This window comes from Schistocerca serialis, chromosome 3, assembly GCF_023864345.2.
Source record: "Schistocerca serialis cubense isolate TAMUIC-IGC-003099 chromosome 3, iqSchSeri2.2, whole genome shotgun sequence".
In the NCBI taxonomy this organism is placed as follows: Eukaryota; Metazoa; Arthropoda; class Insecta; order Orthoptera; family Acrididae; genus Schistocerca; species Schistocerca serialis.
The window spans coordinates 904,286,263-904,300,255 of NC_064640.1; the positions used below are offsets into that span (position 1 = coordinate 904,286,263).

The 13,993-nt window shown below is 38.3% G+C and overlaps 1 protein-coding gene across 2 annotated transcripts in view; it reads left to right on the forward strand.

The window, feature by feature from the left end:
* Nucleotides 1-5,452: 5,452 nt before the first annotated feature.
* The window catches only part of LOC126471157 (zinc transporter foi), a 156,265-nt gene continuing 147,724 nt past the window's right edge, over nucleotides 5,453-13,993 (forward strand). Inside the window, exon 1 of one of the 2 annotated variants that reach the window (XM_050099259.1) lies at nucleotides 5,453-5,541. The gene's annotated coding sequence lies outside the window, so the exon portion shown is untranslated. Of the gene's footprint in view, nucleotides 6,081-13,993 lie in introns of both variants that reach the window. The other variant, XM_050099258.1, reaches the window with a different exon arrangement.

Genomic DNA, 13,993 nt, shown 5'->3' on the forward strand with positions numbered 1-13,993 from the left:
CCTGTTATCAATTTAAGTCTCTTTCGTAAAAGATCATCAAGTCATCTACTTGTCTGGTTATCTGTTAAACTGTGGACTGTAGTGGTGTTTGTTCTAACGGCATTGTATAAAAATGATATGTCAGTTTGTTATCTGTTCTGGCATGTCTTTTACTGTAGTTTTCAGTGTTGAAATGTCATTAGTTATTCCTTTTAAGAGGTACAGTATCATTTCAATGACGTGGTTCGTAGCGTGTTTTCAAAGTATTCTGCAGTTGAGTAAGATTACTAACATCGTTAGTCAACACTTGTAATCACGCTGAAGTGTTGTCAAGTCTTTGAATGTTTTCATAAACCTTTTATCAAGTTTTTGAAAGAATAGAGCGCCTATTCTTTTGCACAAATGGGTGAGGTGTAGAATTTGCTGCTTCGGAGCTAGTATTGCTTACCGGCTGGGACGCTGCGTCACTTAATGGCGCCAAAACGCCGCTACCGTTACCCAGAACATTTTCGACATTAGTCTCGGGTATAATATCTAAAGTGTTCTCTTCCTCGAAACTTTCCATGGTTGTTGTTTCAGACTTAGTTTTTACCATAACAATGTGTATGAATTTCCGAAATTAAGTAACCTCTTTTTTAGGCCACGTCCTACGTAAGCGACCGACCGCAGTTATGGTTACGGAAGTGTCCTACGTGCCACGTGGGAAACGTCCCTGGCGCTGCCTGTCCTCTGCTACAACCAGCGACATTTGAATTCAAACGTGTTTGAATCTCGCCGCTGCAACACGCGCGACACTGAGAGCGACAGCTTCGACTCTTCTCCGCAAAGCAGTGGAGCAAACGCGCCGGCAGCTATGAAATACTTATCATCCGATTCTAAGAAAACAATTTGGCGAAATAATTTGATTTTTCCGTATCTTAGAGCTTGATATCTTTGCTTGATAAAGGTCTAAATTTATTTTCGTTATTCGTCATAGTTACCGTGCTGCACGGTACTGAGCACATGGTTGTAAGAAATTTTGGAGTTTGCAGGGGTAAAATCACTTTCTGTATAGTTCATTTTAGGCCAAAATTATTGCGTCTTAAATGTAACCATTATATCTAAATTGCATTTAAAGTTGAGAGCGGAGTGATATCCCCTTTCATTCTTGAGATACAGGGTGTTATACCCGGGGACGGGTTGCTCCCAGTACGTCCGAATCCTTTCCTGCACATTGGGAATCAAGTGGTCGTAAAAATCGTCGTATCTCATAAACGGTTCAAGATATCGAAACGACGTTTTTTGGAAATGACACCACGCAGAAAGAACTATTTTATCGTTTGATTAACACTCGATTCGTTGTTGCAGGCGAGTGAGCAGAGCGAAAGCAAGACTCCTTATAAATTATACAATGAGGTTTTGTCCGAATTTTCATAGCCAAACAGAGAGAGAGAAACAGGCAAACAGGGTATCAAAGTGACCAGCGTGAGGTCTAGTTTTGCATGAGCATATTTAATTGCTTGAAAGTAATCAGAGTAATTAAGGAAAACTTAATTATTAAGTTGAAGAAAAACTGAAACATTTCACAAAAAGCTGCCACAAGCTATGTAAATGAAGTGTCAAGAGGTGCATCTGTTTTTTTGTGCATAAAAAGATGCATTGCTGCGATATTTAAATGTCAAAAAGGCTTCCTCGACATCAAGTACCAAAGTTAGGATTTTCGAGAACAGAAGACGTTAGGAAGGCAAACGACGTTTCTGAATAAAACTTGAAAATAAAATATGAAAGAAATCGGTCAAATATTTTGTGAAATGATTTGTGTAAAAGAAACAAATAGATCAGAGAGACATTCGACGTGCCTTTGAATGATGCTCGAAATTACGAAGAGAAAATGAGTTGCGTCAAATGTTTCTCTAATACTTTTTATTTCATAGTTTTAGACAAATCATTTCACAAAACGTTCGACTTTCTTTACAAAAAAATTGTATGCTTTACTTATGCAGGCTATTTAGATTAACTTAAATATCAATGAAATTTGATGGTAGCTCATTGTACACTACTGGCCATTAAAATTGCTACACCACGAAGATGACGTGCTACAGACGCGAAATTTAAACGACACGAAGAAGATGCTGTGATATGCAAATGATTAGCTTTTCAGAGCACACAAGGTTGGCGCCAGTGGCGACATCTACAACGTGATGACATGAGGAAAGTTTCCAACCGATTTCTCATACACAAACAGCAGTTGACGGGCGTTGCCTGGTGAAATGTAGTTGTGATACCTCGTGTAAGGAGGAGAAATGTTTACCACCACTTTTCCGAGTTTGATAAAGGTCGGATTGTAGCCTATCGCGATTGCGGTTTATCGTATCGCGACATTGCTGCTCGCGTTGGTCGAGATCCAATGACTGTTAGCAGAATATGGAATCGGTGGGTTCAGGAGGGTAATACGGAGCGCCGTGCTGGATCCCAACGGCCTCGTATCACTAGCAGTCGAGATAACAGGCATCTAACGCGCATGGCTTTAACGGATCGTGCAGCCACGTCTCGATCCCTGAGTCAACAGATGGGGACGTTTGCAAGACAATAACCATCTGCACAAACAGTTCGAGGACGTTTGTTGCAGCATGGACTATCAGCTCGGAGACTACGGCTGCGGTTACCCTTGACGCTGCATCACAGACAGGAGCGCCTGCGATGGTGTACTCGACGACGAAACTGGGTAGACGAATGGCAAAACGTCATTTTCTCGGATGAATCCAGATTATGTTTATAGCATCATGATGGTCGCATCCGTGTTTGACGACACCGCGGTGAACGCACATTGGAAGCGTGTATTAGTCATCGCCATACTGGCGTATCACCCGGCGTGATGTTATGGGGTGCCATTGGTTACACGTCTCGGTCACCTCTTGTTCGCATTGACGGCACTTTGAACAGTGGACGTTACACATCAGATGTGTTACGACCCGTGGCTCTACCCTTCATTCGATCCCTGCAAAACCCGACATTTCAGCACGATAATGCACGACCGCATGTTGCAGGTCCTGTAAGGGCCTTTCTGGATACAGAAAATGTTCGACTGCTGCCCTGGCCAGCATATTCTCCAGATCTCTCACCAATTGAAAACGTCTGGTCAATGGTGGCCGAGCAACTAGCTCGTCACAATACGCCAGTGATGAACTGTGGTATCGTTTTGAAGCTGCATGGGCAACTGTACCTGTACACGCGATCCAAGCTCTGTTTGACTCAATGCCCAGGAGTATCAAGGTCGTCATTACGTCCAGAGGCGGTTGTTCTGGGTACTGATTTCTCAGAATCTATGCACCCAAATTGCGTGGAAATATAATCACATGTCAGTTCTAGTATAACATATTTGTCCAATGAATACCCGTTTATCATCTGCATTTCTTCTTGGTGTAGCAATTTTAATGGCCAGTAGTTTATTGATTTTCCTTCGATATTCTCTTGTGATCTCCTGGATCCCAGAAGCACAGACGATATCTAACGTCAACAGTAACAAAAGTACTGTAGTCAACATGGTAGATGAAAGTTTTCTGTGCTTCTAGCGCCAAAGCGGAGAAGATGCAAACTTGCTTTGATGGTTCGCTGAAAAGCCGACAAGCAGCGGAACACGAGTGAACAAATGCGAATGCAAATCTCGCACGACTAAATGCCGTCTGCGCACGTGTGGTTAGCGTTTACGACATAGAGAACTGTCGTTCGCTGTTGCGCATTTGCTTCAGTGTAAAGGGAGGATAACTGCGAGTTGCTGCAGCTGTTAACACACGTGACTCGCATTTCGGAAGAGCGAAGTATGAGCATTTAGTTAAGTTTATGTTGGAGCCATTTTATGTTGAGATGTTTTATGGGAATATAAAATGCTAACCTTCTAAAAGGATCATTTATAAACTGAGGTGTTATGTATAAGTACAGTGAGCTATATTCAAACCTCTCATAAAAATAGACCGACGAGTGAATCATATTTTAATATCAGCATGGAAAAATGACGCGAAATGGGGACAGGTACTCCGACCATTGCTGGAGCCAGAGGGCATATACGCAGGACGCAAGTAATGATAACGTTACTTGGATAACAAATTAGCGGCTGTAGTTAATAAATTCTACCAGAGATATCTATGGTCGAAGGTTAACAACCGTGGAAGTATAATAAGAGAAGTTGTCATGAAGTCAACAACTTGAAGCCGACGTCCACCATGTTAGTTGCAGCAAACATTAGCTTCTGGCTGAAGAAGTTCGATCAAAATTCCCAGCTTGCATCGTTTTTCTGATTCTAGGCTAAAGTGTAAAAAAATCACATTTTATTCCTAAGTGGATTCGTAGAAGCGATACTTTCTTTTATACACATAAATTTTGTTTGTGCAGTTTTCTTTTACCATAGTGATTTTATTTCTTCCACTTCACTTAAGATTTCCTATCAGCACAACTCGAAAAACTCTCTGGGTGAACGTTGTGAGAAGGAAGGGTTGATAACGTCCAAACATAACAAGATATGTGCTCAGCATTTTCGGTAAGAGAACATAAACCGAACATCAGTTTCGTCATTTCATATTAAAGAAAATGCTGGATTACGAAAGCAGCCTTCTCATATTACATGCTTCAATTCTTGGAAATAAAGTTACATTAAAGAGGAGAAATGTGTTGTATTACTGGATCAAATATGCATTTAAGATCGGGAAAACGTCTGAAAATGCTTTCCTGACGATCTATTATTCACGAACGCACTGTCCAGTTTTTATTTAAAACAACTTGATCTTGCACACGACAGAAGTTAAGAACATGGAGCAATCGTAAACACTGGTCTGCCAATGTTTTGTGGCATGTAACATGGCGGCGCTAGCTTCAAAGTAAAGTACAGTGTAAATCTGTAGCGTCATCTCCCCGTACTATATGAACGCAGCCACACTCTTGAACCATAAAGATTACGTTATTTTTATGACTTTCGTTCTGACTCATAGACTTAAATTTGACGAAAAAACAGCATTGCGTCAGTGGCTGTCAACTCTCTATGCCACGTATAGTATCAAATATTACAGACTTGTTAATTAATGACATGGTTTACAATTAATGAATAAGTAAAATAAGTTGCGTTTGTGGCATGTAACATGGCGGCGCTTGCTTCAAAGTAAAGTACAGTGTAAATCTGCAGCGTCATCTCCTCTTACTATATGAACGCAGCCACACTTTTGAATTATAAAGATTACGTTATTTTTATGACTTTCGTTCTGACTCACAGCCTTAAATTTGACGAAAAAACAGCATTGCGTCAGTGGCATCAAATATTACAGACTTGTTAATTAATGACATGGTTTACAATTAATGAATATGTAAAATAAGCTGTGATCTGTGTCGAATTCTATACAGTTTACCTGCTGCATTTGTGTTCATATATAATTAACGTCCTTGGTATGGCCAGAACATAATCGATATTGTTATCGGTCTTTTACTCATGTATTTTGTCTTTGCAGCAGTAACACTAGACTAGTGTGTACATGTGTAGAAGTTTGGAGTTGGGGACCTAACAATGTTGTGGACTGGGTTATTTAAGGGAAATTGTGGGTGAGATATAGAATTGTGTATATTTGTTACCGGCGTCGGTGTGTTATTGTTAGTAGTAATTTCGTTTAGGGATGCGTGACAGCTTGTAGTAGACTCGTTCGGTTATCTGATAGCTTGGCACTGCTTAGCCAGCGCGGTGTTTTTGAACGCTAGAAATAAATGTAAATGTCAAGTAATTACTAAGGGGCCTATTTTATCCTTTTTTTCCCTATTATATCGGATCACTTGTACTTGTTGCCGAGTGTTCAAGGAACTTAACGATAGCTGGAGTTCGGAACTTGGGTCCACATGGGGCCAACGCGATATGTCTCGTATAGCGTGTGTAACGTATTACGTTCTATTTACAACATCCTGTTCCACAAAAACATTCATAAGCGATAGTATCTACGTTTCTGTTGAGCTGTTCGGTGGTTTTTCCTCAGAGAACAGAATTATGAAACCATAATTACATGATTTTTGTTTGGTACAAATTTAGTTTGGTTGGTAACATTTATATCCATTATTGACTAACTGCGCACTATCTTCGGACCGTCTATAGTGTAAGTGTCATGAAAGTCTCATTTGTACATATTCAATACTTATTTCTGAAAATTTCATTTTTGTGTCTGCACGAGATTTCGCACGTATATTGAGTTTCCGTGATTGATGTAAGTTCACTTGAAACTGTGTGTGTAAAACTAACATTCCATTTTGCACACACCTCAATAATAACTTTCTCCATTTGTAAAGTGACTTTGAATTGTTCTGTCAGTCAATTATTTCATGACTGATTTGTTTTATTGGTAATATAAAAATGATTTTTTTTTATAAATTTTAAGTTTCCTAAACTACATACAGCAGTGGCCATTATTATTGCACTTGATGGACTGACCGCAGTTATAATTGACATGTGGATAACAATACTTGATTGGTTTATAACTTCACTATGAACTCAAAGTACCTACCAACTCTTATTTTAATTTTGTACCATGTACACAAGTTAATTTCCTGGATATTAAATTAATACTTCATATAGTCCATAATATTTTTGATGAACAAGTACAGAATGTTTACTTCGTTTGGCTAATAGCCTACCTGTAAGTCAATGTTCATCTGCTATTCTGATGGTTCTGATTAGTAGAAGATGGGTCTGAATTTTTCTTTGTCCAACTTTACTTTTAGCTGTCATTTACACTCTTTCCTCTCTAATGGTAAGATGTGACATATTGGTAAGATATTAATTTTTGTGTCCACATCTACAACATTGACTTGTAAATTCACATAGTACTCAGTGTAAAAGATTCAGTAATTGTATATGCTGTGACAATGTACATATGACTTGACATTTATGTATAGTGTAGTGTATTAGTCTTGGAGCAACTATTGAGTTCATTGACAGCAAGACGTAGAGAAATGATTAAATAGAAAGATTTTTTCTTTTTCAATTATCATAATGTTATGCATACTTTGCACACTATTATCGTCAAATAGCTACCAAAAAGTGAAACACTAGGTATGTTATTTGCTCACATTTGTTTCGTGGTGCATCAATAACAATATGAGATTGTTATTTTTAAATTATTTTAGATTATTACTCATAAAAAAAATTCCCAAACTCCATTTTTATTGGTCAGTAAATTACTTAATTAATAGATTTTTTTGCACTATTGCTTTTTTTTGGAATAATAGTCTGTATCTACTTATTCTAGATTTGAACGTCTTCAGAAAAAAACATAAACTTGCTTGTTCGGATGTTAGCATTCTTGTGAATTTTATACCGTCATATTTTATTCTAAATGGCAAAGTCTGCGTGATTGTGACAAAACAAATAAGAATGTTAAGTTTTAAAAAGAATTGATAAAATTAACATCAGGGTCATTGTCAAGTCAGCTGCAACTGCCAATACCAGATGTCAGCTTCATCTCGTAATGCAATGAAGATGTGACGTGACGCTATTCATGTATAGATGAAGAGAACAGAAAATAGGCATTATGTTTTTGGAATGTAAGTTGTTGTGACAGACTGATCTGTAGTGTAGCCTCAGATACAGGGTACCTTGAAAGATGGCAATTTGACTGAGAGTTGACAAAGCCAACAAATAACATATGCAATCTTAGTTGAGGTTAAATACTGAGGTGGTGCATAGTTCGAGGCCTAGGTTAAAAGATACCAGATTGTGAGTTAGTGAAGTGATATGTTAGGCTTCTGTTAAGCCACATTCTCTCTCTCTCTCTTCTGATTTTGGGAGAAGCATTTTCTATATCTTTGTCTGTGTCCTATCATTTCTGGGATGAAGCGGGAGTATTGTAGCATACTGGTGAAAGTTCGGGTTTTCAAAAACCTATATTAACTATAGAAATGTCATCATGGCATTGGGATGTCTGTTTATAAGAAGGATGGTTCCATGTATTGTAGTGCAAGCATTACCTGAGAAAATTGTGTATTTAAAGGTTCTGTCAATCTTGTCAGAAATGAGCTGTATCAAATATTGTTTGAATTTTCGTGAATGTATTCTGCTTACACGGGCGTTTGTATGTAATGGCTGCATAGTCAAAATTTTAAATGGGCATTTGTCACTAAGGTACTTGAGAGCCATGTGGTGAAGCAGCTTATGAAATTAGTGATTTGGGGTGTGACTGGGGAAGTCATCTTCATTTATGAATGTAATACACCATCAATAAACAAAATATATACTGAACAGATTTTTCGGGTGTACGTTTTAATCTTCTTCTTCCTTAACATTTGTCCTGTAATGTAGTGGGGTTCGTTCTTTTGGCTGCCTGTCACTGCTTGACACAATTGTGTGCTTGGTTGAGGTAGAGACCTGCTATCTTAAAGTCTGTGTAGGGAGGTATCTAATCAGTGTTGCCCCAGTTTCCCGGTTCTGAAGGTTGTTTACCTTCGACTTTCAATGAAATCCTGCATTTTGCTGTTGTATCTTGATCTGCTCGAAGTACATGTCCATACTACTACATGGATGGCTTTCCCTTGTTTTATCAACAATAGGTGCCCTTCCATACGGCCTGCTATTTCACGATTAGTCACATGATCATGAAGTGTCATGTCGGATGTCCATTGAAGCACTTTGAATTCCAGTGCAGCAATTTTTTGCTCTGTCTCCTTCCCCCCACCCCCAGGCCAACTTTCTGTTCTGAGGCAATTGGGTGGATTGCAGAGCGGATATTTTAGACTTGAGTCAGTCTGAGATCTATTTATCACAAAGCACACAACTCAAACTCTGCCATTGAAGCCACCCATTGCTTGTGCAGTTTGTGATTTCAGCAGTGATTTTTGAGCCAAAATACTTGAAGATATATCGCAGTGACCTTTAAATTGTCTGTATTTCTTGCACCTGTTGACAGGCATACAATTTTCTTTATATTGAGGCATAGAGCAGAGCATTAACGGCAGTTCATCCATGCTTGCTGTCATCATCATTTGTATCTGTAGAAATGATTGGGTTCCTTTACTTTAACAGGAAGGTTGTCAGGCAACTTTGGGAGTATGAAGTTAAGTAAGTTCATTTATTTTCATTTACGGTGTCCTTAAGGATTGTGACCCTTCGCTCAAAAAATTAGGAAAAAAAGGAAACTATGGTATTATTCTTGGGATTTACAGGTATACTTTTTCTGGGCACATATTTAGGAAGCAGTGAATATCAAGTGAAATAAGTTTACTATTACCGATAAGTGCTTATTTATTTTCATTATGTATTTTGAATATTTAAACCTCCAATATCAGTGGATTTGTATTGATTAACGTGGCACATATGTGTTTCGTTAAGGCCTGGGCCTAACCTGTGGCACTGTCCAGTAGGGGGAAAAGACACTTGTCAGTACATGGCTCGCATTTTGGTGGATCTCCTTGGCTGAAAGTGTGAATGAAAATATAAATGAGGAAATAAAATAAATGAAATGAAAATACCTCCATTGGTTACAGGTTCTTTTCCATGTATTTTCTTTACCACACAGTGCCACAGATTACACCAAAGTATTTGACATATTAATCCACCTAAACCCACCTGATGATGGAGGTTTGAACCTTTGAAACGTCTTGTGGAAATAGTGTCTGGTAACAGTAAATTTCTTGTTTCACTCTTTATCAATAACAGTCACAATAAAGTCTAACCAAAACCATTTACATTTAAAGTTGTGAATATTAATTTAAAGCATAGCAGAGTTTCTTTTCTGTTGAATTAGTGAAACTTGCATCCCTGTTTTATAATAATATTTATATTAATAATGTACACTGTTCACTTGTGCTGTCCTGTTCAGCAGGTTACTTGGCAAGTGTGATTACCCATCATAAGTTTGTCAATTTATACTTGAAATAAAATGAATGAATGGAGGATGTATTAAGAATAAATGCACAGCCTTAAGGCACATTCAGGATTAAGTTTCGATGTTGATAGAAGTTCAGGTACACACTGTACACTCACTGAAAAGTTACTCCTTTGATATTCAAGACAAATGCATTAATAGTCTAGGGAGGGAACAGAAACCTCAGTATCAGTTTACAATATGAATTTAATACTTGTGTGTGATTAAAAATGCTTTTGTATGCTGAATTTTTTCGGTATGCAGAAAAAAATTAGTTTACAAATGTATTATGGGTCGACCGAAGCGTCCAATCCCACCCGTCGGCTTTGACCCGTGACGCAAGGCTGTTGTGGTGTGTTATGTCATGATGGCACGGAATTTAGTTTGTGAGAGTGATGTGTTTGTAGGTGTCGTTTTGGTGCGATCGGTGGTGCTCTCTGGTGGAGTCTTAGGTGATTTTTTTTGGTTTAGTTTGCGAGTGTGGTGTCGTGTGTGAATTTTGGTAAATTGCTTTTTTTATGTCTTTGGTAGGTATGGATATGACTGACAGGGTCAACAGTTTTTGGTTGTCGGCTATGATGGGGGACACAGTGCATTGTCTCTAATAAAATTTCTTGAACTATTCGGATTTTTGGATGAAGTCGTGAAGTGTTCAGTATGTCGTGAAGAAATGAGGCTTACTTAAAGTTCCCGCATCTCGGACCAGGGACGGCTGTATGTGGAGAAGTCGTAAGGATAACAGGTCAAGGTGTTCGATCCCAATGTCTTGGTATTGGTATCGGGATATGTTTTTAGCTATATAGGTCAAGGGAAGTGTTAGGTCCTAATTTATGGGATCGGGAGCTGCTGTTGAGCTATATAGGTCAAGGGAAGTGTCAGATTCCAGATGATATTGTGTTTAGTGGTATTTGGGGAGTTTTGTGGTGTCGGTTTTTTTCGTAGTTTTGTGTGGATTTGTTTGGGGGTGGGTGTCTAAATTTGCTTATATTTAGTTTGTCCCCACCCAAAAACCCCCTATTTCCCGCGCTTGTCCCGTTAGTGTCATTAGGCTTTTTGTGGAACGCACGGGTGTGTGTGTGTGTGTGTGTGTGTGTGTGTGTGTGTGTGTGTGTTTTTCGATGTACGTAACGACTTTATATGTGCCATATTGGAATTGTGGTTTGTGGTCATTTCTGCCATATTTGTGACGTCATGGGCAAAGCAGACGGGCGGGATCGGACACTTCTGTATTTCCATGTATTACAATATCTTCTGTGTAAAGGATTATGGATGAGAAAAAGGAATACAGCAAGGGGTAAGGGCGAGAGAAGTAAATATAGAATTGTTGTGAGATGTGACATGCAAGTATAGAAAAAGATAATAGGTTTTTGTTTAGTTCATTTGTATATTCAGGATGAATACTCAGGCTTGACCAGGGTACCAGATTGTTTTTCATATTGCTGTATTGTCTGTAGTTTTATTGAAGCAGATGCATTTAGCATGTGCTGCTGAACTCCTCATCCAAAAAACTAGAATTTAAAGCAGTTAATCTCTGCTACTGAACTATACAAAGTAGAACTCAAGGATCACTACTAATACTACAGAAAGATTGTACACTGTTTTCTTTGTCACTTGACAGTTTTTCCAATATTGACTGGTTGCTGAGTATGTTGTTAACCACTTCATCATAGAATGTATCATTGGAATGTGGGAAAAGCTTGTATTCCACTGTTCAAACTGTTTTTAGTCGAGTTCTATTTTCTTATTAGCTTTAGAAGTGATATGTGAGATAGGAGAATATTCATATATTTATGATTTTATGATGTGGGCATTCACAGCTTAGATACATGATACAAATTTTTTTTAAATCTTTAAAATCTTCTAAAAAACTTTTGGTAGCCACATTAGATGTTAGTAGGTCCTCTATTACGGGATCATAATGCAATCAATTTTGCAATGATTTAATTACATCCTCAGGTATATACATATAAATAATTTAAGATGGTTAATTTAATATGCACTCTCCCAACATTCAGATGGCATTTGAATTGCCATAACCGCCTAAATTGGAAAGCTATGAGATGAAATATCAAAAATTCCATTACCCGCAACTGCCACCCATTGGAGTTTTTGATACTTCATCTTGTAACCATCCACAGTTTAGGGAGTTCTGACAATTTGAGCGCTGTCTTAACATTGGGAGACTGTGTATTTATACTGAACTGCTTTTAAATTATATGTATACACCAGAGCATGCAGTTAAATCATCACAAAACTGTTTGTGTATGATCCTGTAATAAAGGAACTACTAACAGGTAATGCAGCAACCAAAAGTTTTTTAGAAGATTTTAATGGTTAAAAAAAAATTAAGTGTTTGCTACCCACCATATAGCGAAGATGCAGTCAGAGATAGGCACAGCAAAAAGAGTATAACAGATTAAGCTTTTGGCCAACAAGGCCTTTGTCAAAAATAGATGACACACACACACACACACACACACACACACACACACACACACACACAGACGTGTGCGCGCAAACACAACTTGCACACTCATGACTGCAGTCTCTAGCAGCTGAAGCTGAAAGCTTATTCTGTGACAGTCTTTTTGTTATACCTATCTGTGACTCAGCCTCTCCTCTTTATGATGAGTAGCAGATTTCCTTTTCATAACCTTGTTATATTCAATCCTGGATTTTCTATTATTTGATTTTAAATTTAAATATTTGTATCATTCATAAATTTACCTACAAAACTTTCTCATCATTGCTTTTTCATGTAGTAGTTTGGGATAAAATGCAGTTATGGGGTACCTGTGTCTTTCGTTGCATGCAGCAGTTGGTAGCTGCATGATGCACAAGAGGAAGTAGCCAACTGTGTTTGTATTCTGTGTGGAGGATGGAAATAAAACTTGATGGTAGCTGCATGATGCACAAGAGAAAGCAGTCAACTGTATTTGTATTCTGTATGGAGGATGGAAATAAAACTTGATGTGGTGACAGACCAACCTTTAGTGAAGGTTGAGGTTAGATAGGAATGTGAAATTTTGATTGTGAGTTAGTGAAACCAACGAATCTGAGCTCTAAAATACAATGTTTCATCATGTTCATTTTGGATAACTTATCGCACAGTTACCAACTGGAGCATACAACAGAAGGCACAGGTACACTGTAACTGCACTTATGGCAGTTTGTCTTCCAGTTAATTTGTTTTGTTATTTTTATGTTGATCTATCACAGTAAGTCTTGGCTCACAACATCATGTTCTTTGTATGCACTCAAACATTTTGTATTCCCTTTCATAGACAAAATGAATAAGAACATGCCAAATACTGCATTTGAAAGGGCATTTACTCCTAAGGCCACACAGTCTGGCCACCATATCTGATTAGATACCTTGATTGTTTACAGTGGTGCTGTATCTGCAATTCTGCTTGCATTACATGACATCTGTGCATATAATTGGTCAGTCTTCAAGAAGGTTTGGAAAAACTTTGCATATTGAGCCGATAACAGGTCTCTCTAACCATAAGCTCTGGGCACAATTCGGTAACCACTGTGTGGCTCAACAGTGGAACTTTGTGTATCACAGGAAATGAAGATGTTGGCTTAACTGCCTTGATTGAGAGTTAAGTACAAACGTCTCCAAGAAAAACCCTCAGCCAGGATATATGATATTGGTGTGGGTAGCTGTTGACATGACACAGTCATTAATGGTCAATCTACTGGGTTCCTGAGCTGCAACGGTATTAGGCTTGCTGGGGTGTATAGTGCTCTGCCTGAGTCATGCTCTGTTTCACTAGCTGCTTTCAGAATGAGAATAGTTTTGAAGTTTTTGCTCAACAGCACTCCCAATATGATGGTTGTATCATCTAGGAACAATAACACTGTCTCACTACAAAGACCACATAGCTTTCCTTCAGCTTCGCCTAAAAAAAACTGATAGATAATGGGACACTTAATGTGAGTTGCACTATGTTGATGGTTATTAAGATACATGAGAGAAGCTGTTGAGAGACATCACCTTTTTAAATACACAAATGCTTGCATGGCATTGAAATCTGACAAGTGCTTGAGATACAGGACACTTTGGGTGGAAAAAGCTATGTTGTTACAGATAAAAAAAAGTGCTTACTCAACAGCTAGTTGTGACAGAATTATTCAACTCTGTTAGT